This window comes from Pseudorca crassidens, chromosome 13 (assembly GCF_039906515.1).
Source record: "Pseudorca crassidens isolate mPseCra1 chromosome 13, mPseCra1.hap1, whole genome shotgun sequence".
Taxonomy (NCBI): domain Eukaryota; kingdom Metazoa; phylum Chordata; class Mammalia; order Artiodactyla; family Delphinidae; genus Pseudorca; species Pseudorca crassidens.
Window position 1 is genome coordinate 68,520,840 of NC_090308.1, and position 23,340 is coordinate 68,544,179.

General features: G+C 41.5%; 2 pseudogenes; one reads left to right on the forward strand and one right to left on the reverse strand.

Moving 5' to 3' along the window:
• Positions 1–370: 370 nt before the first annotated feature.
• On the forward strand, positions 371–1,267 carry LOC137205050 (small ribosomal subunit protein uS5 pseudogene; annotated as a pseudogene).
• Positions 1,268–15,863: 14,596 nt separating this feature from the next.
• Positions 15,864–22,112, reverse strand: LOC137204900 (N-alpha-acetyltransferase 40-like; annotated as a pseudogene).
• Positions 22,113–23,340: the final 1,228 nt, after the last annotated feature.

Sequence of the window (23,340 nt, forward strand, 5' to 3'; positions counted from 1 at the left end):
AGCTGTCCCTGAGGGGTGCCAGTCCTATCCCACCTCCACTTCTCCTCCCCCCTCACTCCCCTCATGCCCCACGTCCTACCCGGTCACTGGGGGTTCCTCCCATCCCCTTAGGTGTCCGTGGTCCCCCACCGGTGCCTGGTAGGTGCCCTCATTGTGAGGAGATGTGAATTCCATGTCCTCCTAGTCTGCCATCTTGACTCCACCCCCACAGTTGCTTCTTTATTCACCAAGTCCACTGAAGTGGAACTATAAATATTATCTCTTACAATATTTTCTTCTGCCTCTTTTTCTTTCATGTTTGATCTCTATCTAATATGCAATTCTCACATGAAGACACTTTTTACCAAAACCTTTTCTGTAAAAACACCAAATGGCGGATGATGCCGGTGCTGTGGGAGGGCCCAGAGGCCCCGGGGGCCCTGGAATGGCTTCCACAGAGGCTTCGGCAGCGATGTCCGGGGCCAGGGCCAGGGTTGTGGTCGGGGCCGGGGCCAGGGCCGAGTCCACAGAGCTCACAGAGGCAAGGCCAAGGCCAAGAAGTGGCTCCCTGTCACCAAGCTAGGCCGCCTGGTCAAGGACATGAAGATCTAGTCCCTGGAGGAGATCTACCTCTTCTCTCTGCCCATCAAGGAATCTGAGATCATTGACATTTTCTCGGGGGCGTCCTTCAAGGATGAGGTTTTGAAGCTCATGTCTGTGCAAAAGCAGACATGTGCTGGCCAGCGGACCAGGTTCAAGGCATTTGTCACCATCAGGGATTACAAGACATGTTGGTTTGGGTGTCAAGTGTTCTAAGGAGGTAGCCATTGCTATCAGTGGGGCCATCATTCTGGACAAGCTCTCCATCGTCCCCGTGTGGCAAGTATACTGGGGGAACAAGATTGGCAAGCCCCGTACTGTCCCTTGCAAGGTGATTGGCCACTGGCTCTATGCTGGTGTGCCTCATCCCTGCCCCCAGGGGCACTGGAATCATCTCAGCCCCTGTGCCCAAGAAGCTACTGATGATGGCTGGAATTGACAACTGCTACACCTCTGCCAGGGGCTGCGCTGCCATCCTGGGCAACTTCGCCAAGACCACTTTTGGTGCCATTTCTAAGACCTACAGTTATCTCACTCCTGATCTCTGGAAATAGATGGTGTTCACCAAGTCTCTGTATCAGGAATTCATCGACCATCCTGTAAAGACCCACACCAGAGTTTCCGTGCAGAGGACCCAGGCTCTAGCTGTAACCACCACTTAATTTTCTATGAGAAAAATAAAGTGAATGAAGCCAGTTTAAAAAAAAAATGGATTGCATTGTTTCCCTGGGCTATTATTTCTCCTGCTACTTATATTTTAAATATATAGATCAATTTTGAAAACCAAGCTTTAAAGAACAGTTGGTTCTTTGATTAAATGGCATATAGTAGAGCCATCTGTTATAGGTGACGTTTTTTTCCCCTTCACGGCCTAACTAGGAACTTTCAAATATTATTTAAGTTGGGGTTAGGACTCTGGACTAGAATTATTGTTATTTCACTTTACCATTTAGTACAGCCATCAACTGGGATCTTGTAGGTACTACTGTAAAAGAATACTTTTTTCATTTAAGGAGACCATTGGTGGTCTTGACTCCTGTCATTCTGTGAGTATGTTGACTCAATGAGGGTATCCCTTGCTAGTTAGTGTTAGAATGAGAAATGCATACCTACTTATTCAACAAACACCTACTGAGAACCACAAAGTGTTCAATATGAGATGAAGATGCCTTTTATCTCTTGCTAACTGACAATGAAAAAAATTGAGATAAAGAAATAAAATTATAGTTAACAATCCAAGTGTAAATATAATGCCAATTTTAATAAATTTATCACTTCCTTTTTTAGATGCTATCCAAAAGTTTGTGCTATTTAAATTTTTAAACCTTCTTTTACGTCATCCACATGACATAAGCTTCTCTTCTTGAGGTCAGCAATGACCTCCACATGTTGCTTACTTCACTGGGCAATTATACTGATACCTTCATCTTGTCTCATCAGCAGCATTTGGCAGAGTTGATCATCCCCTATTCTAGAAAGACTTTCTTCATTTGGCTTACAAGATACCACATTCTCCTGGTTTTCTTCCTACCTCACTAGCCATTTTTTCTCTGTTTTCTTTTGCTGGCTCCTCCTATCTTCATCTTTTCACTTTGGTAAAATCCTTGGGTTTCTTCTTTTCATTATCTCCTCAGTGATAATGTTACCCAGGTACATACTTTCAAATACCAATCATACACTAACGCCTCCTAAATGTAGATCTCCAGTCTGGCTCTCTCTCCTGAATACCAATCTGGTGCATCCAACTCTGTCTCAGCTACTTGGAAGTCTAATAGCCATGTCAAAAGTCAAACTCCTTATTCACTACCTCTCCTCCCCACCCCACCTGGTTCCTCTGGTGATGTTCTGTCTCAGTTAATGGAATTCAATCTTTCCAGTTGCTCAGGCAAAAATCCTTAGAGTTATCCTTGACCTCTTTCTTTCTCATACACCCCACATCTAATCCCTCAGCAAGTCCTATTGGCTCTACTATCTTAAAAATATGACCTTTTTTGACCACTTGTCACCACTAGTCCCCTGGTCCATAAGACCATTATTTCTTGCTTAGATTATTCCTACAGTTTCCTAACTCATCTTGTTCTTTTCCACTTTACTCTTAACAAAGCAGTGAGACTGATCATTCTGTTGACACATGAACTCAGAACATGGTGCTCTTTTTAAGAACTGTCCAAGGGTTTATTCCATTTCTCTGAGAGTGAAAGTTGAAGTCTTTTTTTTCAAATGGGTTTTTTTAAATTTATTTTATTGAAGTATAGTTGATTTACAATGTTGTGTTCATGTCTACTGTACAGCAAAGTGATTCAGTTATATATATATATTCTTTTTTTAATTGGAGTATAGTTTCTTTACACTGCTGTGTCAATTTCTGCTGTCCAGCAAAGTGAATAAGCCATATGTATACATATATTCCCTCTTTTTTGGATTTCCTTCCCATTTAGGTCACCACAGAGCACTGAGTAGAGTTCCCTGTGCTATACAGTAGGTTCTCATTAGTTATCCATTTTATACATAGTAGTGTATATATGTCAATCCCAATCCCCCAATTCATCTCATTCTCCCACCCCTTCCCCCTTGGTATCCATACGTTTGTTCTCTATGTCTGTGTCTCTATTTCTTCTTTGCAAATAAGATCATCTACACCATTTTTCTAGATTCCACATATATACATTCTTTTTATATTTTTTCCATTATGATGTATCACAGTATATTTCCCTGTGCTATATATATAGTAGGACCTTATTGTTTAGCCATGCTATATATAATAGTTTGCATCTGCTAATCCAAAACTCCCAATTCCTCCTCCCCCAGCCCCCTCTCCCTTGGCAACCACAAATATGTTCTCTATGTCTGTGAGTCTGTTTCTGTTTCGTACATAAGTTCATTTGCGTCATATTTAGATTCTACGTATAAGTGATATCATATGGTATTTGTTTTTTTCTGTCTGACTTACTTCATTTAATATGGTAGTCTCTAGGTCCACCCATGTTGCTGCAAATGGCAATACTTCATTCTTCTTTATGGTTGAGTAACACTGCTCAGCCATAAACAAGTTGAAGTCTTTGTAATAGGTAGCAAGGTCCTATGTGACCTAACTCCTGTAATCTCTAAGACCTCATCTCCTAGTATTCTGACCACCCCACCCCTCTACTCCATCTCCATCACTCTCATCTCTCTGTTGTTCCTGAATAGGTTGGGCATGATCCCTCCTCAGTGTATTCTTATTTGTTCCTCTGCCTGGATTGGCTTTCTTCAGACATCCACATGGCTCTCTCTCTCTCACATCTTTCAAGTTTTTTCTCCAGTGCCACATTCTCCTTCAGACCTTCCCTGATCACACTATTTAACATTTTAATGCACTCTCTGCTCAGTGCTGTGACCTTCCATCCTACATTCATGCTCTGGTTTTCTCCATAACATTTATCACCTATTAAAAGTGTTAAATACTATGCTGTATAGTATATAACTTACTCATTTATTTTGTCTAGTATCTGTCTCCCCATACATAAATTCTGACAGCAGAGTTTTGTGGGTTTTTTGGCTTGATATACCCCTAGTGCCTCAAACTGTGCATAGCATAGGTTCTCAGTAAATGTTTAGTTGAACGTATGAATGAATATGGCAAGGTAAGTGCTAATAATAGTCTAAAAATAAAAATATTTATTTTTTTAGAAAAATTAAAACATATTCCAAGGTGTCATCTAGGGTTGAGGATGAACTGAAGGAGGAAGCAAAAGTATTTTAAAGGTCTCATCTTATTGGCAGAGATCAAGGGTCAGGGAGTTAAATAACGCTGGAAAAAATGGAAATGAATACCTTTTTATTGGCTTGAAAAACAATATCAGAAAATGTCAATTCTCACAAAATTAATAAATGCATTTGATGCAATCCTAAATAGAATTCCAAAGGAATGTTATGGTAAGGGAGAATTGGAAAATTGAATAAAATGATTTAAACATTTTAATGAAAGAATAAATGCTACAAATCAAAAAAATACATATTTTGGGAAAAAAAGAGAGACTAGTAAGGGAGGACTTGACCTAATAGATATCAAACGCTATTGACCTAGAGATACACAAACAGACTCATGGGACAGAATAGAGCAGAACAGAATCTAAAAATATATATCCCAGCATTTAAAAATATATATCTAAAAATATATATCCCAGCGTTTAAAAATATATATCTCAGCACCCAGCGGAGTCAAGATGGCAGTGTGGGAAGATGTAGAGTTAGCATCTCCCCACAACTAGGGCACCTGCCTGCCACTGGTGGGGGACTCTGATGCCCAAGAAGACGGGAGGAACCCCAAAGTGAACCAGTAGGATGTAGGGGGACTGAGCGGGGAGGAGAAGTGGAGGCCAGACAGGATTGGCGCTCCTGAGGCCGGGGAGATCAGGAGAGGCAGGCAGGAGGGACCATCCAGGAGGAGCAGGAGAGGAGTGGAGGGTGATTGCCCCACCCACTCAGGCACAGGGAGCCTGCTGAGCTCCCAGGCTGGTCCCCTGCCCACCAAGGCCCACCCCTCCCAGCCGGCCACATTGGTCCTGGGGGCATAGGAGGGAGGCCAGGGAGATGAGGAGAGGCAGGCGGGAGGGGCCCTCCCAGACCACAGACTGTAGGAGCAGGAGAGGAAAGGAGGGTGTTTGCCCTGCCCACTCAAGCCCAGGAAGCCTGCTGGGTTCCCAGGTGAGGTCCCCTGCCCTCTGAGACCAGGGGTGCGGGTCACGCCTGGGCCCCTTATGTTCCTTGAGCCTAAGCCCCACCTCCCACAGCCCCCAGGGCTTTTTCCAGCCCTGTGGGTCCTGAGCATTGGCCCTACCCACTGCACAAACCTCACCCTTGCTTAGGTCTTGCCCTCCACAGCCACAGCCTCCCCCCCACCTTTTTTTTTTTCTTTTTCCTCCTCCTCTTTTTTACTATTGTGGTACTGAGGTACCTTAAAGTTGTTGATTCATCTATATTTTTATTTTTACATTCTTTCTAACATATCTGCTAGTTTCCTAGTCTAATTTTACTTTTTTTTTTTTTTTTTGCCACCCTACACAGCTTGCAGGATCTGGGTTTGTGAGCCCGGGGTCAGGCCGAAGGTCCTGCGGTGGGAGCTCTGAGTGTGAACCACTGGACTAACAGAGAACCTCAGACCCCAGGGAATATTCATCAGAGTGAGGTCTCATGGAGGTCCTCATCTCAGCACCAAGACCCAGCTCTACCCAATAGCCTACAGACTGCAGTGCTGGAAGCCTCAAGTCAAACAACCAGTAAAACAGGAACACAATCCCACTCATAAAAGAAAAAAAAATGAAACGGCAAAAATATATGTCACAGATGAAGGAGCAAGGTAAAAACCTACAAGACCAAATAAATGAAGAGGAAATAGGCAATCTACCTGAAAAACAATTCAGAGTAATGATAATAAAGATGATCCAGAATCTTGGAAATAGAATGGAAGCACAGATTGAGAAAATACAAGAAATGTTTATCAAAGATCTAGAAGAACTAAAGAACAAACAAACAGAGATGAACAACACAATAACTGAAATGAAAAATACACTAGAAGGAATCAATAACAGAATAACTGAGACAGAAGAACGAATAAGTGAGCTGGAAGACAATATGGTAGAAATAACTGCCAAGGAGAAGAATAAAGAAAAAAGAATGAAGAGAATTGAAGACAATCTCAGAGACCTCTGGAACAACACTAAATGCACCAACATTTGAATCACAGGGGTCCCAGAACAAACAGAGAAAAAGAAACGGTCTGAGAAAATATTTGAAGAGATTATAGTGGACGACTTCCCCAACATGGGAAAGGAAACAGTCACCCAGGTCCAGGAAGCACACAGAGTCCCATACAGGATAAAACCTAGGAAAAACACATAAACACACATATTAATCAAACTAACAAAAATTAAATTCAAAGAAAAAAAATTAAACGCAGCCAGGGAAAACCAAAAAATAACATACAAAGGAATCCCCATAAGGTTATCAGGTGATTTTTCAGTGGAAACTCTGCAGGCCAAAAGGGAGTGGCAGGATATACTTAAAGTGATGAAAGAGAAACCAACCAAGATTACTCTACCCAGCAAGGATCTCATTCAGATTCAATGGAGAAGTCAAAAGCTTTTCAGACAAGCAGAAGCTAAGAGAATTCAGCAACACCAAACCAGCTTTACAAATGCTAAAAAACTTCTCTAAGCAGGAAGCACAAGAGAAGAAAAAGACCCACAAAAACAAACCCAAAACAATTAAGAAAATGGTAACAGGAACATAAATATCGATAATAACCTTGACTGTAAATGGATTAAATGTCCCAACCAAAAGACACAGACTAGCTGAATGGATACAAAAACAAGACCCATATATATGCTGTCTACAAGAGACCCACTTCAGACCTAGGGACACATACAGACTGAAAGTGAAGGGATGGAAAAAGATATTCCATGCAAATGGAAATCAAAAGAAAGCTGGAGTGGCAATACTCATATAAGACAAAATAGACTTTAAAATAAAGACTGTTACCAGAGATAAGGAGGGACACCACATAATGATCAAAGGATCAACCCAAGAAGAAGATATAACGATTATAAATGTTTATGCACCCAACATAGGAGCACCTCAATACATAAGGCAAATGTTAACAACCATGAAAGAAGGAATCGAGATTAACACAATAATAGTAGGGGACTTTAACACCCTACTTACACCAATGGACAGATCATCCAAACAGAAAATAAATAAAAAAACACAAGCTTTAAATGACACAATAGATCAGATAGATTTAATTGATATTTATAGAACATTCTACCCAAAAGTGGCAGAATACACTTTCTTCTCAAGTGCACATGGAACATTCTCCAGGATAGATCACATCTTGGGTCACAAATCAAGCCTCGGAAAACTTAAGAAAATTGAAACCATATTAAGGATCTTTTCCGACCATGAGGTTATGAGATTGGAAATCAATTACAGGAAAAAAACTGTAAAAAACACAAATACACAGAGGCTAAACAGTGTGCTACTAAATAACCAAGAGATCACTGAAGAAAGAAATTTAAAAATACATAGAAACAAATGACAATGAAAACACAACAACCCAAAACCTATGGGATGCAGCAAAAGCAGTTCTAAGAGGGAAGTTTATAGCAATTCAATCTCACCTCAAGAAACAAGAAAAATCTCAAATAAACAATCTAAGTCTACACTTAAAACAACTCGAGAAAGAAGAAAAAAGAAAACCCAAAGTCAGTAGAAGGAAAGAAATCATAAAGATCAGAGCAGAAATAAATAGAAACAAAGAAACAGTAGCAAAGATCAATAAAACTAAAAGCTGGTTCTTTGAGAAGACAAACAAAATTGATAAACCATTAGCCAGACTTATCAAGAAAAAAAAGGAGAAGACTCAAATCAATAGAATTAGAAATGAAAAAGGAGAAGTAACAACTGACACTGCAGAAATACAAAGGATCATGAGAGATTACTACAAGCAACTCTATGCCAATAAAATGGTAAACTTGGAAGAAATGGACAAATTCTTAGAAATTCACAACCTTCCGAGACTGAACCAGGAAGAAATAGAAAATATGAACAGACCAATCACAAGCACTGAAATCGAAACTCTGATTAAAAATCTTCCAACAAACAAAAGCCCAGGACCAGATGGCGTCACAGGCGAATTCTATCAAACATTTAGAGAAGAGCTAACACCTATCCTTCTCAAACTCTTCCAAAATGTAGCAGAGGGAGGAACACTCCCAAACTCATTCTACGAGGCCACCATCACCCTGATACCAAAACCAGACAAAGATGTCACAAAGAAAAAAAACTACAGGCTAATATCACTGATGAACATAGATGCAAAAATCCTCAACAAAATACTAGCAAACAGAATCCAACAGCACATTAAAAGGATCATACATTATGATCAAGTGGGGTTTATTCCAGGAATGCAAGGATTCTTCAATGTATGCAAATCAATCAACATGATACACCATATTAACAAATTGAAGGAGAAAAACCATACGATTATCACAATAGATGCAGAGAAAGCTTTCGACCAAATTCAACACCCATTTGTGATAAAAACTCTCCAGAAAGTAGGCATATAGGGAACTTTCCTCAACATAGTAAAGGCCATATATGACAAATCCACAGCCAAAATCGTCCTCAATGGTGAAAAACTGAAACCATTTCCACTAAGATCAGGAACAAGACAAGGTTGTGCACTCTCACCACTATTATTCAACCTAGTTTTGGAAGTTTTAGCCACAGTATTCAGAGAAGAAAAAGAAATAAAAGGAATCCAAATTGGAAAAGAAGAAGCAAAGCTGTCACTGTTTGCAGATGACATGATACTATACATAGAGAATCCTAAAGATGGTACCAGAAAACTACAAGAGCTAATCAATGAATCTGGTAAAGTAGCAGGATACAAAATTAATGCACAGAAATCTATTGCATTCCTATACACTAATGATGAAAAATATGAAAGTGAAATTAAGAACACACTCCCAATTACTACTGCAAGAAAAAGAATAAAATATCTAGGAATAAACCTACCGAAGGAGACAAAAGACCTGTATGCAGAAAATTATAAGACACTGATGAAAGAAATTAAAGATGATACAAATAAATGGAGAGATATACCATGTTCTTGGATTGGAAGAATCAATATTGTGAAAATGACTCTACTACCCAAAGCAATCTACATATTCAATGCAATCCCTATGAAACTACCACTAGCATTTTTCACAGAACTAGAACAAAAAAGTTCTAGTTGGAAACACAAAAGACCCCGAATAGCCAAAGCAATCTTGAGAAAGAAAAATGGAGCTGGAGGAATCAGGCTCCCTGACTTCAGACTATACTACAAAGCTACCGTAATCAAGACAGTATGGTACTGGCACGAAAACAGAAATAGAGATCAATGGAACAGGATAGAAAGCCCAGAGATAAACCCATGCACATAGTGTCACCTTGTCTTTGATAAAGGAGGCAAGAATATACAACGGAGAAAAGACACCCTCTTCAATAAGTGGTGCTGGGAAAACTGGACAGGTACATGTAAAAGAATGAAATTAGAACACTCCCTAACACCATACACAAAAATAAACTCAAAATGGATTAAAGACCTAAATGTAAGGCCAGACACCATCAAACTCTTAGAGGAAAACATAGGCAGAACACTCTATGACATAAATCATAGCAAGATCCTTTTTGACCCACCTCCTAGAGAAATGGAAATAAAAACAAAAATAAACAAATGGGACCTAATGAAACTTAAATGCTTTTGCACAGCAAAGGAAACCATAAAAAAGACAAAAAGACAATCCTCAGAATGGGAGAAAATATTTGCAAATGAAGCAACTGACAAAGGATTAATTTCCAAAATTTACAAGCAGCTCATGCATCTCAATATCAAAAAAACAAACAACCCAATCCAAAAATGGGCAGTAGACCTAAATAGACATTTCTCCAAAGAAGATATACAGATTGCCAACAAATACATGAAATGCTCAACATCATTAATCATTAGAGAAATGCAAATCAATACTACAATGAGATATCATCTCACACTGGTCAGAATGGACATCATCAAAAAATCTACAAACAATAAATGCTGGAGAGGGTGTGTAGAAAAGGGAACCCTCTTGCACTGTTGGTGGGAATGTAAATTGATACAGCCACTATGGAAAACAGTATGGAGGTTCCTTAAAAAACTAAAAATAGAAGTACCATATGACCCAGCATTCCCACTACTCGGTATATACCCTGAGAAAACCATAATTCAAAAAGAGTCATGTACCAAAATGTTCATTGCAGCTCTATTTACAATAGCCAGGACATGGAAGCAACCTAAGTGTCCATCAACAGATGAATGGATAAAGAAGATGTGGCACATATATACAATGGAATATTACTCAGCCATAAAAAGGAATGAAACTGAGCTATTTGTAGTGAGGTGGATGGACCTAGAATCTGTCATACAGAGTGAAGTAAGTCAGAAAGAGCACAACAAATATCATATGCTAACACATATATATGGAATCAAAAACAAAAAAAGAAAATGGTCAGAAGAACCTAGGGGCTAGGCAGGAATAAAGATGCAGACCTACTAGAGAATGGGCTTGAGGATACGGAGAGGGGAAAGGGTAAGCTGGAACAAAGTGAGAGAGTGGCATGGACATATATACACTACCAAACGTAAAATAGTTAGCTAGTGGGAAGCAGCCGCATAGCACAGGGAGATCAGCTTGGTGCTTTGTGACCACCTAGAGGGGTGGCATAGGGAGGGTGGGAGAGAGGGAGATGCCGGAGGGAGGAGATGTGGGGACATGTGTCTGTGTGTGGGTAATTCACTTTGTTATAGAGCAGAGGCTGGAACACCATTGTGGAGCAATTATACTCTAATAATGATGTTAAAATAAATAAATAAATTAATTAATTAAAAAAATAAGTGTTAACATGGTGTAAATTGCACCCAGAATTACATTAAATAATTTATGCCAAGTAAACATGAGAGAGAAAAAAAAAAAAAGAACACTACTTAACACCATACACAAAAATAAACTCCAAATGGATTAAAGACTTAAATGTAATACCAAACACTATAAAACTTTTAGAGGAAAACATAGGAAAACACTCTTTGACATAAATCTCAGGAAGATCTTTTTTGACCCACCTTCTAGAGCAACAGAAATAAAAACAAAAATAAACAAATGGGACTTAATTAAACTTAAAAGCTTTTGCACAGCAAAGGAAACCATAAACAAGACCAAAAGACAACCCTCAGAATGGGAGAAAGTATTTGCAAATGAAACAATAGTCAAAGGATTAATCTCCAAAATATACAAACTGCTCATGGAGCTCAATATCAAAAATACAAATAATCCAGTTAAAAAATGGGTGGAAAACCTACACAGACATTTCACCAAGGAAGACATACAGATGGCCAAGAGGCACATGAAAAGCTGCTCAACATCACTAATTATTAGAGAAATGCAAATCAGAAGTACAATGAGATATCACCTCACGCCGGTCAGAATGGCCATTATCAAAAAATCTAGAAACAAGAAATGCTGGAGAGGGTGTGGAGAAAAGGGAACCATCTTGCATTGTTGGTGGGAATGTAAATTGATACAACCATTATGGAAAACAGTATGGAGGTTCCTTAAAAAACTACAAATAGAACTACCATACGACCCAGCAATCCCACTACTGGGCATATACCCTGAGAAAACCATAATTCAAAAAGAGTCATGTACCAAAATGTTCATTGCAGCTCTATTTACAATAGCCAGGACATGGAAACAACCTAAGTGTCCATCATTGGATGAATGGATAAAGAAGATGTGTCACATATATACAATGGAATATTACTCAGCCATAAAAAGAAACGAAATTGAGTTATTTGTAGTGAAGTGGATGGACCTAGAGTCTGTCATACAGAGTGAAGTAAGTTCGAAAGAGAAAAACAAATACTGTATGCTAACACATATATATGGAATCTAAAAAAAAAAAAAAAGGTACTGATGAGTCTGTTTGCAGGGCAGGAATCAAGAGGTAGACATAGAGAATGGACTTGATGACATGGGGTGGGAGGGCGAAGCTGGGGCAAATGAGAGTAGCACTGACATATATACACTAATGAATGTAAAACAGTTGGCTGGTGGGAAGCAGCCGCATAGCACAGGGAGATCAGCTGGGTGCTTTGCGATGACCTAGAGGGGTGGGATAGGGAGGGTGGGAGGGAGGCTCAAGAGGGAGGGGATATGGGGACATGTGTATGCATATGGCTGATTTGCCTTGTTGTGCAACAGAAACAAGTATAGTATTGTGAAGCAATTATACTCCAATAAAGATCTATTAAAAAAATAGTAAAAAAAAAAATTTTGTGTAGCATATTTGAAGGTTGCTAAGAGAGTAGATCCTAATAGTCCTCATCTGAAGAAAAAAATTCAAGAAATAATTCAATAATTATTTAAATAATATTAAATTATTAAATAATATTTAATCATTAAATATTAAATAATATCTAATCATTAGATGATGTGGTGAGCATTTTTATTAAGCACATGCCCTTCAATATTCCCTCTATTTTTTCCTCAATGACCTTTCATCATCCAGCACACAAGCAAGATAATTACTGTTTTAATATAAAGATTTGAGTCTGTTCAACTTGAGAATGTCAATTCTGTATTTACTCCACCAAGCTTCTAGTTTTCAAAATAAACAAATGACTGGCTTGTAGTCAGAAACTACTTATATCTAACTGACCTGCCTATGAGACACCTGCTTTTTAAAGGCAGTGTTTCTTACTTCAATTCATTTTGGCATTACATGAATAGTTTCTGAAACCCTAGTGGAAATATATCCTTCAGAGGAGAGGTCCAGTATTTCACTCCAGATTCCACTGAGAATATTAAATTTTTTTTTTTCAGCTGAACAAAGTATCTTTTATTTGTGACATACAAGTACAACCAATGAGGGAATTCCTGGCAATCCAGTGGTTAGGACTCCATGCTCTCACTGCTGAGAGCTCGGGTTCAATCCCTGGTCAGGGAACTAACTAAAATCCCACAAGCCACACGGGGCAGCCAAAACAAACAAACAAACAAAGAAAAAACAAAACAAAAAACCCCCCAGGAAAACAAAAAACCCCAAAAACCAAATACAGGATTTCCCTAGTGGCGCAGTGGTTAAGAATCTGCCTACCAATGCAGGGGACACGGGTTCAAGGCCTGGTCCGGGAAGATCCCACATGCCACAGAGCAACTAAGCCCATGTGCCACAACTGCTGAGCCTGTGCTCTACAGCCCGTGCTCCGCAACAATAGAAGCCACCGCAATGAGACGGCTGCGCACTGCATCGAAGAGTAGCCCCTGCTCACTGCAACTAGAGAAAGCCCACGAGCAGCAACGAAGACCCAATGCAGCCAAAAATAAATAAATAAATAGATGAAAACAAACAAAAAACAAATACAACCAATGCAAAAAGAGGTCATTTTCCCCCTTTTCTTCCAGTGATAACAAGTTGCTAAAGAAAAAAATATATATATCAAGAAGGAGTTTATATTCAAAGTTTCCTCTAAAAAAAACAAACCAGGAAGGGTTAAAAAAAGAACCATAAACATGTCATACACACATCTGACATCAACGAAAATAACCTGAAATACGGTAGATACAGCTAAAAAAAAAATCTCAAAATTAATATTTTAACATTCCCCAAAGAAACAAACAAAAAATCCTGGTACAAAAGGCCTGCTATGTTTCTCAAAACCAAGACATTGGGGAAATGGAGAAAGATTGATAGTTGAGAACTGAATGGGCTCAAAACCAACAACAGGGTGACCTGCAGGTCTCAGGCAGCCCCTCCCCCGACAGCAGCCCTTGGAGGCAGCTGGACCAGCAGGGCCCAGCACAAAGCACCCATCTACCAGCGGGCTCACTGCCAGGTACCCAGGGAGCAGAAAGAGAGAACATACACTGAACTCACCTTATGTGGGATTTACGCTGGGTTCCCTTTCAGACACCTTTAGTGGGAGGCATCAGAAATCCATGATCTCTAAAAAAAAAAAAAAAAGTTTACTTTAATAAACTTGTTTTGGTTTTTAATGGAAAAAAAGAAAAGAAATCCATGATCTAATACAGTAAATATTTATCATCCTGTGTCCTTTGAGAGACAGCAGGGATCAGAGGAAAATCTTTTCCTAAATATGCTTCTGTCGCCCCATGATTCTTGGAATGAGCCCTCCCATCCCCTCCCAGTCATTAAAATTCTTACCCTTGGGTAAAATCCCCTGGGAGCCAGCAGGGTAGGGGCAAAGGTGGGCTTATTCCTGTGTAAAGCTGCAAGGCCACGTCCACTGCTGGCTGGTCAAGAGCAACGCACAGTGCAGGGCTGGGCCGGGGGAAGGAGGCCGTGTGTACAGGGCCCCCCTGCACAGGCGGGAACGGGGGTGGGTGTGGAGGAGGCGAGGCGGGGGGCGGAGCGGGGGAGAAGCAGGAACAGCTCCCGGGAGATCTGCCAGCAGGGGCGGTCCGAGAGAGGGCAGAGGGTGGGACGTGAGCAGACAGCGGTCAGAAGGACGGACAGGCCTCCTCGTGAGCAACCTCACGAAGGCAGAACCTTTGGGACACTCCCTAAAGCAGAGCTCAAGGTTGTCCAAGGGAAGGCATTACGTGCTTCTGCCTGGATAAGAATTTGGTCATTTTCTTCCCTGGAAGGGGAACAAGGGAAGAGATCGCCCTAGAGATCAGGGCGAGTTTAAACTCTCTCTATCCCACGAAAGGAGAGGAAGACCTTCTCCTGGCTCCCAGCTGCTGCCACAGGTGATACCGGAAAGAAAAGCAGCTGTTTGGCCACTGAGAGGCGTTCCTGCTGCAGCCTGCGCTGCCAGGCAGGGCAGTGGCACTGGTGGCTCTGTGTGGTAGCGAGGGGCCAGGCTGGGGAGTGCGGGCAGAGGGGCCCGCTGCTGGCTGGGGGCTCTCTAAGCAGGCGGGGGGATGGGCGGGGCGGTGGGGAGGGATACCCACCTTCAGAGAGCTATTAGCGCCAAGACAGGAGAGGAAACAGCACTAAATATGCCAGGAAAGAGGGGCCATTTTGGGGGAAGACGAGGGTCTCCCTGATGTTATTCTCCCCTTGAGAGTAAGAACTTGGGTATCTGGGGTGGCGTGAGAGGCAGAAGCAGAAAGAGTGGTGAGAGGTGACGGAGAAGAGCAGGCAGAGCCTCCGGCTGTTTTCTATGAAAGAAAAACTCGAGTCACTGCCATGAGATCAAGAGATTAAGGTCAAGATGTAGCCAAGTCCAAAAGCCCGGAGAAGCCATAGTCCCCGTGGTAGGCCCCATTCACACCTGTTCCTGGTCCTCTCAGCCCCTCACTGGCAGCAATGGAGTGAGGGAGACAGCCTTCCTCCCTGAGTCATCTGGTCCCCTGGCACAGCTCTGCTCTAACTGTGGATCCATAAAAGCACAGCCATAAGGAGCTCTCTCGCTTCTTTGTGTCGCGGCACCAAAGACCTTCCCAAGGTCTCCATCCGAGCATCCCATCCATGAAACGGGAGGCTTTCCGAAGCCTCTCTCTACGCCTAAAAGCCCAAATCTACACCGAGTCCATTCCTCTTTGGGAAGCAGCCAGACCCTGACCCGGGGTCCAGAACTTTCAGAAAGGCGGGTATAAACACTCCATTGTCCAACTGTGAGCGTGTGCTGGTGGTGGTAGGGCCGGCGGGCTTCTCAAGCATTCCGCTGGAGGAAAATCGAGGAACCCTACGCGGAAGGGTTCTCACTCTCGCGAGAGCCGAGAGCCGAGTGAGCGGGCAGCCACTATGAGAGCATGCGCCTTGTGCCCAGGCATCCGCCGGCTCTTCCCACAGCGTCCTGTCCGCTCTGCTCCGTCCTGGCCTCCTGCTCTTCTAGGAGAGAGCGGGAGGGGCAGCGTGGCCCTCTCCTCCCCAAGGTTCTGTGCTCTCAGGGTGCGGCCTGGCACGGGGAGGGCTGAGGAGGCCACAGCTCTGAGGGCACCTGGAAAGCGGCATGAGGCCAGGGAGAGGACAGGCCTGAGAGAAGTGTTCTGGCTTGGGAGTGCAGGGACAGCAGCCACTAGAGTGCCCGCCCGCGTGGGAGTGCTGGCTGTCCCCAGACTTCGTCCTCCGGCTCGGGACCCCATTGGAGCAGCATCCGGACACGCTTGGGGGAGAGTCGTCGATTTCACATTGCAGCGCTTCTCTGAAGAACCTGTAGGCGCCACGATTGTGCTTACATACAGCTAACATAACTTCCTCTGTGTGCTGCTGGCCGTGATCTGCTGGATTGTATGAGGAGCTTGCCCAGGCCTTTCCGCCGCACCTTGCTCTCCATCTGGACTTCGTAGTGGTACAGGACTTCGTCCCTGCACACCACGTCAAACCGGAAGAGAGGAAGGGCGACATGGACCGAACTGTTTTTCCCAAGCGATGAGAGGTAATCCATCATTTCCTTGTGTTTCTCTCGGTCCTTCCAGCCCCAGTCGCGTCGCTCATACATGGTTTACATGTTGGTCAGGTTGAAGGCCCAAACAGTGACTGACTCCAGGCCAGACACTCGCTTACATTCAATGAAGACATTTAACCCATTCCCATCATATTTCTTGAACACTGGGAAAGCCTCTAAAGGGTCTCCAAGCCTAGTTTCTTAAAGCTCTTTTGTCTTTTAATTCCCCCAAATGCAACAAGCATAAAAACGGCAGGAAGGAAAACTTAGAAATAACACCATCTGAAGATTTTACTCTGAAAATGTTAAAAGGATCCTCCCCCAGCCTGTTTGTTTGCAATGAGTCTCCACTGTAGTTGTCAGTGTTTTTAACATCCAAGAATCTTATTGTTTTTTTTTAATTTTAACCGTCTTTTTTTGGTTTTAACCAGTTTTTAAATTGAAGTATAATTTATCAGTTGTCACGTTTTTGCCTCCTCACTGATTGATGAGAAAAATAATTCAGTACGAGTTTTGGTATGGAGGTGGATTTCAGTCTGGAAATTTATTGGGAAGTCTATCCAAATGTCCTAAAGTTAAGCAAGAATAGTCATTAAATATGCAAAAATAAAAATATCATGTGGTAGGAATCAGAAAAAAATAGATGCCATAATAATTATAGCTATAATAGCATTAAAACAATGATTTTTATCAGTGACATAAACCAACGGTTTATTTTGGATGGGCTACAACTTAGTTTTATGGTTCTCCCTTGTTCAATTTTGGAATCTCTAGTACAAAAACTACAGATATCTGGGGGCTTTGATCCATGATGAAACCAAATAACTGTCCAATTTCTGTTGAGATGGATTGAAATTTGAATACTATTTTTGTGGCTATAGTATGCCACCTGCTTGGTGTATTAAAAAAAAAAAAGAGAAAAACTCTTGTTCTGCTTGAAAGCTTTCATTGTTTCACTACATTTCAAGTAACTTTGCGAGTAAAAGATGCTGGACTTTGGTGCTTGTATTTCAACCATTAGGAATACATTGCAGAGATAGGACAGCTGAATATTAGTAAAACCCAGCTGGTGAAAATTATTGCACTCCCATTCTCCCATTTATGAGACAATTTCTTAAATCTCTGAATTGGTTTCCAGACTGCAATCCCATAATCCCATTGTGTTTAGGAAAAAATGAAAGATCTAGCAGTGGCCAATTTAAAAAAGGGATCATTGGAGTTGAAGGCAAGGGGTGAGGAAAATGGTAGGCTATTATTTGAAATCTCATGGTGTGTCAGTTACCTCTTACTGAATAACAAATCACCCCAAAACTTAGTGGTTTAAGACAACAGCCATTTATTTGATTCTTGTTTCTTTGCATCGGGAGTTGGAATGCACAGGGTGATTCTTCTGGTTTAGGCTGGCTCTCACTTACTGGCAGATAAAAGACTGCAGTTAGCTGTTGGTCAGCTCTGCTTTCGGGGGTGGGGGTAGCTCTTGGCTTGGGTGGCAAGGCTGACTGGACCACATGCCTTTAGTCATCGATAGGTTTGTTTGGGCTTCTTCATATGGTGGTGGTGGTGGTGGTGGTGGTGGTGGTGGTGGTGGTGGTGGTCTGAGGGGAAGCCCCAAAGCACAAGTGTTTTTCAGTCCTTGCATCATGTTTGCTAGCATCCTGTTGGTTAAACATGCCTTATGGCCAAGTTCAGAGTCAAGTTTGAGGGCGCTCAAACTTCCATGACAAAGAGGGTATGAATACAAAGAGATGAAGCATGTGTGGCCATTTTTCCAACCTACTGCATATGGTTTATTGAGTAAGATAAACCATTGAATTACGTGGGGAATCCTGACTGTATAATTTTGGCACAACTCAAAATCTGTCATGTAAAAAAATGTTTTGGAGATTTGGTCAAAGACAGGTTATGTTCAGCTAAAATTAATACTTTGTCCAAAAACTTTTGGGAACGTCGTTTGGCTGATCAGACATCATGAAATTCAGTCCGAAGGGGTTATGAGCTCTCTCTGCTCAGAATCACTGTAGTCTGTATTAGAAAATGCTGAGAATTGCTGCTTGGGTTCTAGAATGGCTATTTTAGATAATTCAGTGCAACCCATCCTATCCTTTTGTGTGTAGAATTTTATTAAAAGTATGTATTTTTAGCTTATATGCTTAACGTGTGTATAATTATAGCACAGATGAGTTTTAGTGAAGCAGTAGTCGTAAAGGCAAGTTAGAATACAATATTGTAGTTCTCAAGAGTTGAGAATTATTGATTCAGAGAGCTGAAAGAGGCATTTTTCCATCACTGCCTAATATTAGAGTGAGGCCAGAGTGTGACCCCTATCACTCACTTTTGGAAAGGGGCAGAAACTGCTCCTAGGTGATAGGATTCATCTAAAAAATAAAATACAATCATATTCCCCACCCCATCTATTCTAGCCCACTCTACCCAAAACTTTGCTTTAGTATTTCAGGAAGTTCAAGAGGTTTGAATTTATTTGGTTTTAAGAAAAGAAACTGATTTAGTTCTTATCATCTAAATAATTAGCACCAATGTACATAAACTAAAGTTAAACTGTTTTCCAGTTAGTATGTCAAATAAGAGCTTTCTTTTCTGCATTAAAACTTCCCTAAGTGACTCTCTTTGACTACTGCCCAGTGACTCTTTCCATCTCTTTTAAGGAATTTGTCAATTTTCAACCCTCTTTTTATGTTTCTTTCTTGCTGTCACATACCTGTTGCTCCAGAATTGGTTTGTGATGTCAAGCATGAATAGAATGCTAGATGCAGCACAGCCTCAGTAATTAGCATTACTTCAGAGGAGTGATTTGAAGCAGTGAAAGGTGTGAATTCAAGCTACTCTGAAGAAAAAAAAATTTATCGAATGATGTTTCCACACTCTGTTGAGCTCTTTGGATGTTTAAAAAAACAGTGAAAGTCAGCGGTACCTGACTTGAAGGAATTGGCACTCCATTTCAAAACCTGCTTATGAAAAAAAAAAAGAGACTAGGAAGGAAAACTGTACTGCATAGCTACAGTGGGTGGAATGGATCTTGAAATTCAGAGATGAGCAACTCCATAAAAATTACTAGGAAAATTAGTCTTTCTTCAAGGAAGCGGGACTTGAGTGAAACTTATAGGAAGTGGAAATTCTCAAAATGAAAGTGAGGAATTGAGACCCTAAATCATAGCTGTTGGAGCCCTAAGGTTGGGAAGCATCTCTGTTTCCTAGATTCTGCTTTTAGAATTCATTCCAAGATCCTGAAGCGCTAAGGACAGAAGGGGCAAGCCAGCCCTGCAAGCCAGGGTCAAACTAGCATGGGATGTCCAAGGGCCAGAAGAAGAAGAGGTTATACTAGGGAATAATTGGAGCCAGTGCTGGGTACATAAATAGAGCTGGATTAAGGAGGGCCTTGATTATCCAAATGAGGATCTTGAGTGTGATTTGTATACAGTAGAGACTCAGAATTGTTTGAAAAGAAATATATATATTTAATGTTAAATATATATTTAGTATTAGAGCACTGAACTTACAGTTATTTGACTGAAGATGGGCAAGGAGTACCTGAAGGGGGAGCCCACAAACTGCTTTTACGACCAGATAACGGTAATTAGTAACCAGCTCATTATTTATATACCAATGGCAGCAGTTGAAATTTTTTCTCTATTGGTTCCCCAATTCTGCAATCTTGTTAACAGTTGCAATTGCCTCAGTAATATTTTTTGCATATATGGTACCACTGGAAGCTTCAGATTCCCCAGTTCAAACAACGCCAACTTCAAATTAGTGGTATCTAACTCAATAAACCATTACTTATGTTGAATGGTTATCTTAGAACTCTGAAGAGCTAGACAATAGAAATTATGCATTTTGATCTCAGGCTGTCTTAACATTAATCAGTGTGCTGTTATTACCAAAAAGGTAGTGTTATAGACAGAATTGTGTTTTCCTCTTCCCCAAATTCATATGTTGAAGCCCTAACCCTTAAAGTGACTGTATTTTGGAGGGCTTTTTGGGAGATAATTAAAGTTAAAAGAGGTCATAGGGGTGGGGCCATGATCCGGTAGGATCGATGTCTTTATAAGAAGAGAAAGAGACACCTAAGAACTCTCTCTGTGTGAGCAGAGAGGAAAGCCATTGAGGACATGGTGAGAAGGGGGCCATCTACAGGTTGGGGAGAGAGATCTCACCAGAAACTGAATTTTCCAATGCCTGGTCTTGGACCTCTAGCCTCCAGAACTGTGGGAAAATAAATTTCTGTTGTTTAAGCCACCCAGTCTTTGGTGCTTTGTTATGGCACCCTGAGCAGACTAATACAGACAGTCACCCTGAAAATGAAGGACATTAGGCATGTGTGCTGGGGCTTACAGCTGCTTAATATGCCTTCTTGTCCATAACCGATTTCTAGGCATAGGAAGCATCTAGGGTTGCAGGTTTCCATTAGAATTACTTTAAAGAATGTGAGGTTCCAGATCTTGACTTTGTCATCCTCGTGTACATACAGCTCTCAAGTGTCAGGGGATCATTTCTTGACAAAACCTTAGCAAGGGCTATTGTAAATTTTGATCATGGGTGAGAAATTCATGAAAAAATTTCTCTGAGGAAGACTGCACTTTTGTGCAGATGAGAGTAGTTACGTTTCCTAAAACAGAGTATTGATTCACAGGTTCTAATTTAAGTTGGTGAGTGACTGATCTCTTGACAATGCAGGACTGACACATCTATTTGTGTAGTGAGTAGATTGCCATTTGGCTGATGGGCGTTATTTGATACTATGCCAACAAGCCCTTTCTCCTGAACAGACCTGCGTTGCAATTTGCATTTTGTATAATAGTTGGTTTCTAGGGAGAATCAATATGATTTTGAAAGGTGATTCTCACCTACGTTTCTTAGCAGTCTTTCAGGTTTTCCATTCCCTTAAAAATCAATTTGTGCGATTCTAAGGTTAAAGCTTTCTGTCAGAAACTATTTGTGCCACAGGAGGCATAGTAATAATATTGCCTCCCTCCCTCCCTTTCAAAATGCTACCTGTTTTAATCTCTTGGTAATACAAAAAAATCTATTAATTCAAGCAGAACCTATTAAGATGTCTTGTTTTCAGTGTTTTAAAAAATGTTGTTTTAGGGGCTTCCCTGGTGGTTCAGTGGTTAAGAATCCGCCTGCCAGTGCAGGGGACACGGGTTCGAGCCCTGGTCTGGGAAGATCCCACATGCCACGGAGCAACTAAGCCCATGTGCCACAACTACTGAGCCTTTGTGCCACAACTACTGAAGCCCGTGTGCCTAGAGCCCGTGCTCTGCAACAAGAGAAGCCACTGCAATGAGAAGCCCGTGCACCACAACGAAGAGTAGCCCCCGCTCACCGCGACTAGAGAAAGCTTGCGTGCAGCAACGAAGACCCAACGCAGCCAAAAATAAATAAATAAAAAATGTTGTTTTAGTAGGATACTTACTGTAGTTTCAAGATCAGTTCTGGTCATTTGGAACTGAAGCAATTCTGCCTTACCCGGTGTGATTGCAGCCCGGAATTGGTGTTCTCTGTCATAACCAGATTATGCCTAAATGCTGGTTCTTTACCTCATGGCTCATTTTATGGACTTTTCAGACAGCCTTCCTGCTCCCTGGCCGAGAGGCTTCAACGTTTCCTGAAGTTGGCTATGTGTGCCCTGGCTGACCCCTTTCAGCCTCTTTCTGCATGGCTCACCCCATCTCTCCAGCCATCCCCTGAGACAGGGTCCCTCAGAGGTCACTCAAGCCTATCTTCTGCTGTGCCCACTCTAGCCCTTAGGAAACATGTCCCCTCCACCCACTGTGGGTGCAAGCGCAGCTTTCTTCATCCCAGCCTTCTCTTCTTGCCCTGCAGTCCAAAGGCATTCCAGCCAGCTTCTCTCTGTAAGATCTTCCAGATAAGAGCAGGCCCCAGTGTCTGCACTCTCCATCCGCAGAGGACATGGGTTAAACTCTTTCCCAGGTGCCAGGCAGACTAACACACACCTGCCTCTCAGCAAACATCCCCCTGGGGCGCCCTCCTCTGAGGTCCACCCTTCATCCTCCATTCTGTCTGAGTAGTTCTCTGGAAGCTCTGTCCTTTGGCTGAGGGTGGGAGTGGGGACTCCTCTAACAGGTTGGGGTGGGAATATAACACTGACAGTTCTGTTCAAAGACCTCACCAATAACCTCAAGTAATTTCTTAGTTTCCTTTCCAATATCCTGGCGATTGGTGAGGTGTAAAGGATTATAGTTTTCAGCTTTTTGGATGCTTCTTAGCCAGTCCTGAATGTGTATTTGGCACTTCTCTTTAGAATGTAGGGACATATGACACCTATTCATTTCAGCTGAGATTAGGAAAAGTCCCATTTAACATTCTATTATAAGAAGAATGATTGGAATTGAGAAGCGGAGGGAATCAACATAAGACTGATCACGATGAAATCTAAATATAAGCCATCAGCAACTTATAATCAAGGTAGAGAAGCAGGACAGAAAAATATGTTTTATAATTGTGAGCATTGCAATGCATGATACTAGGGACAACTAAGAACAGATAATAAATACACCATATGTTACCTAGGCCCCTATTTTGAGAGCTTTTTATAGGACATGTACATGAAGTGCCAAACTACAGGGAACATATTAAAGAGTACAGCTTAGCAAAGCATTCACATCCATCAAGCAGCATTTGATTCTTAGGTTTATTGTGTCACATCTAAGATAATGAGATTGTTAATTGAGTTTACCTTTAAATATGTATATATATAAGTGAATGAAGGAAGTGCACCAAAATTTTGTAAATAACAGTGAAAATTTGAT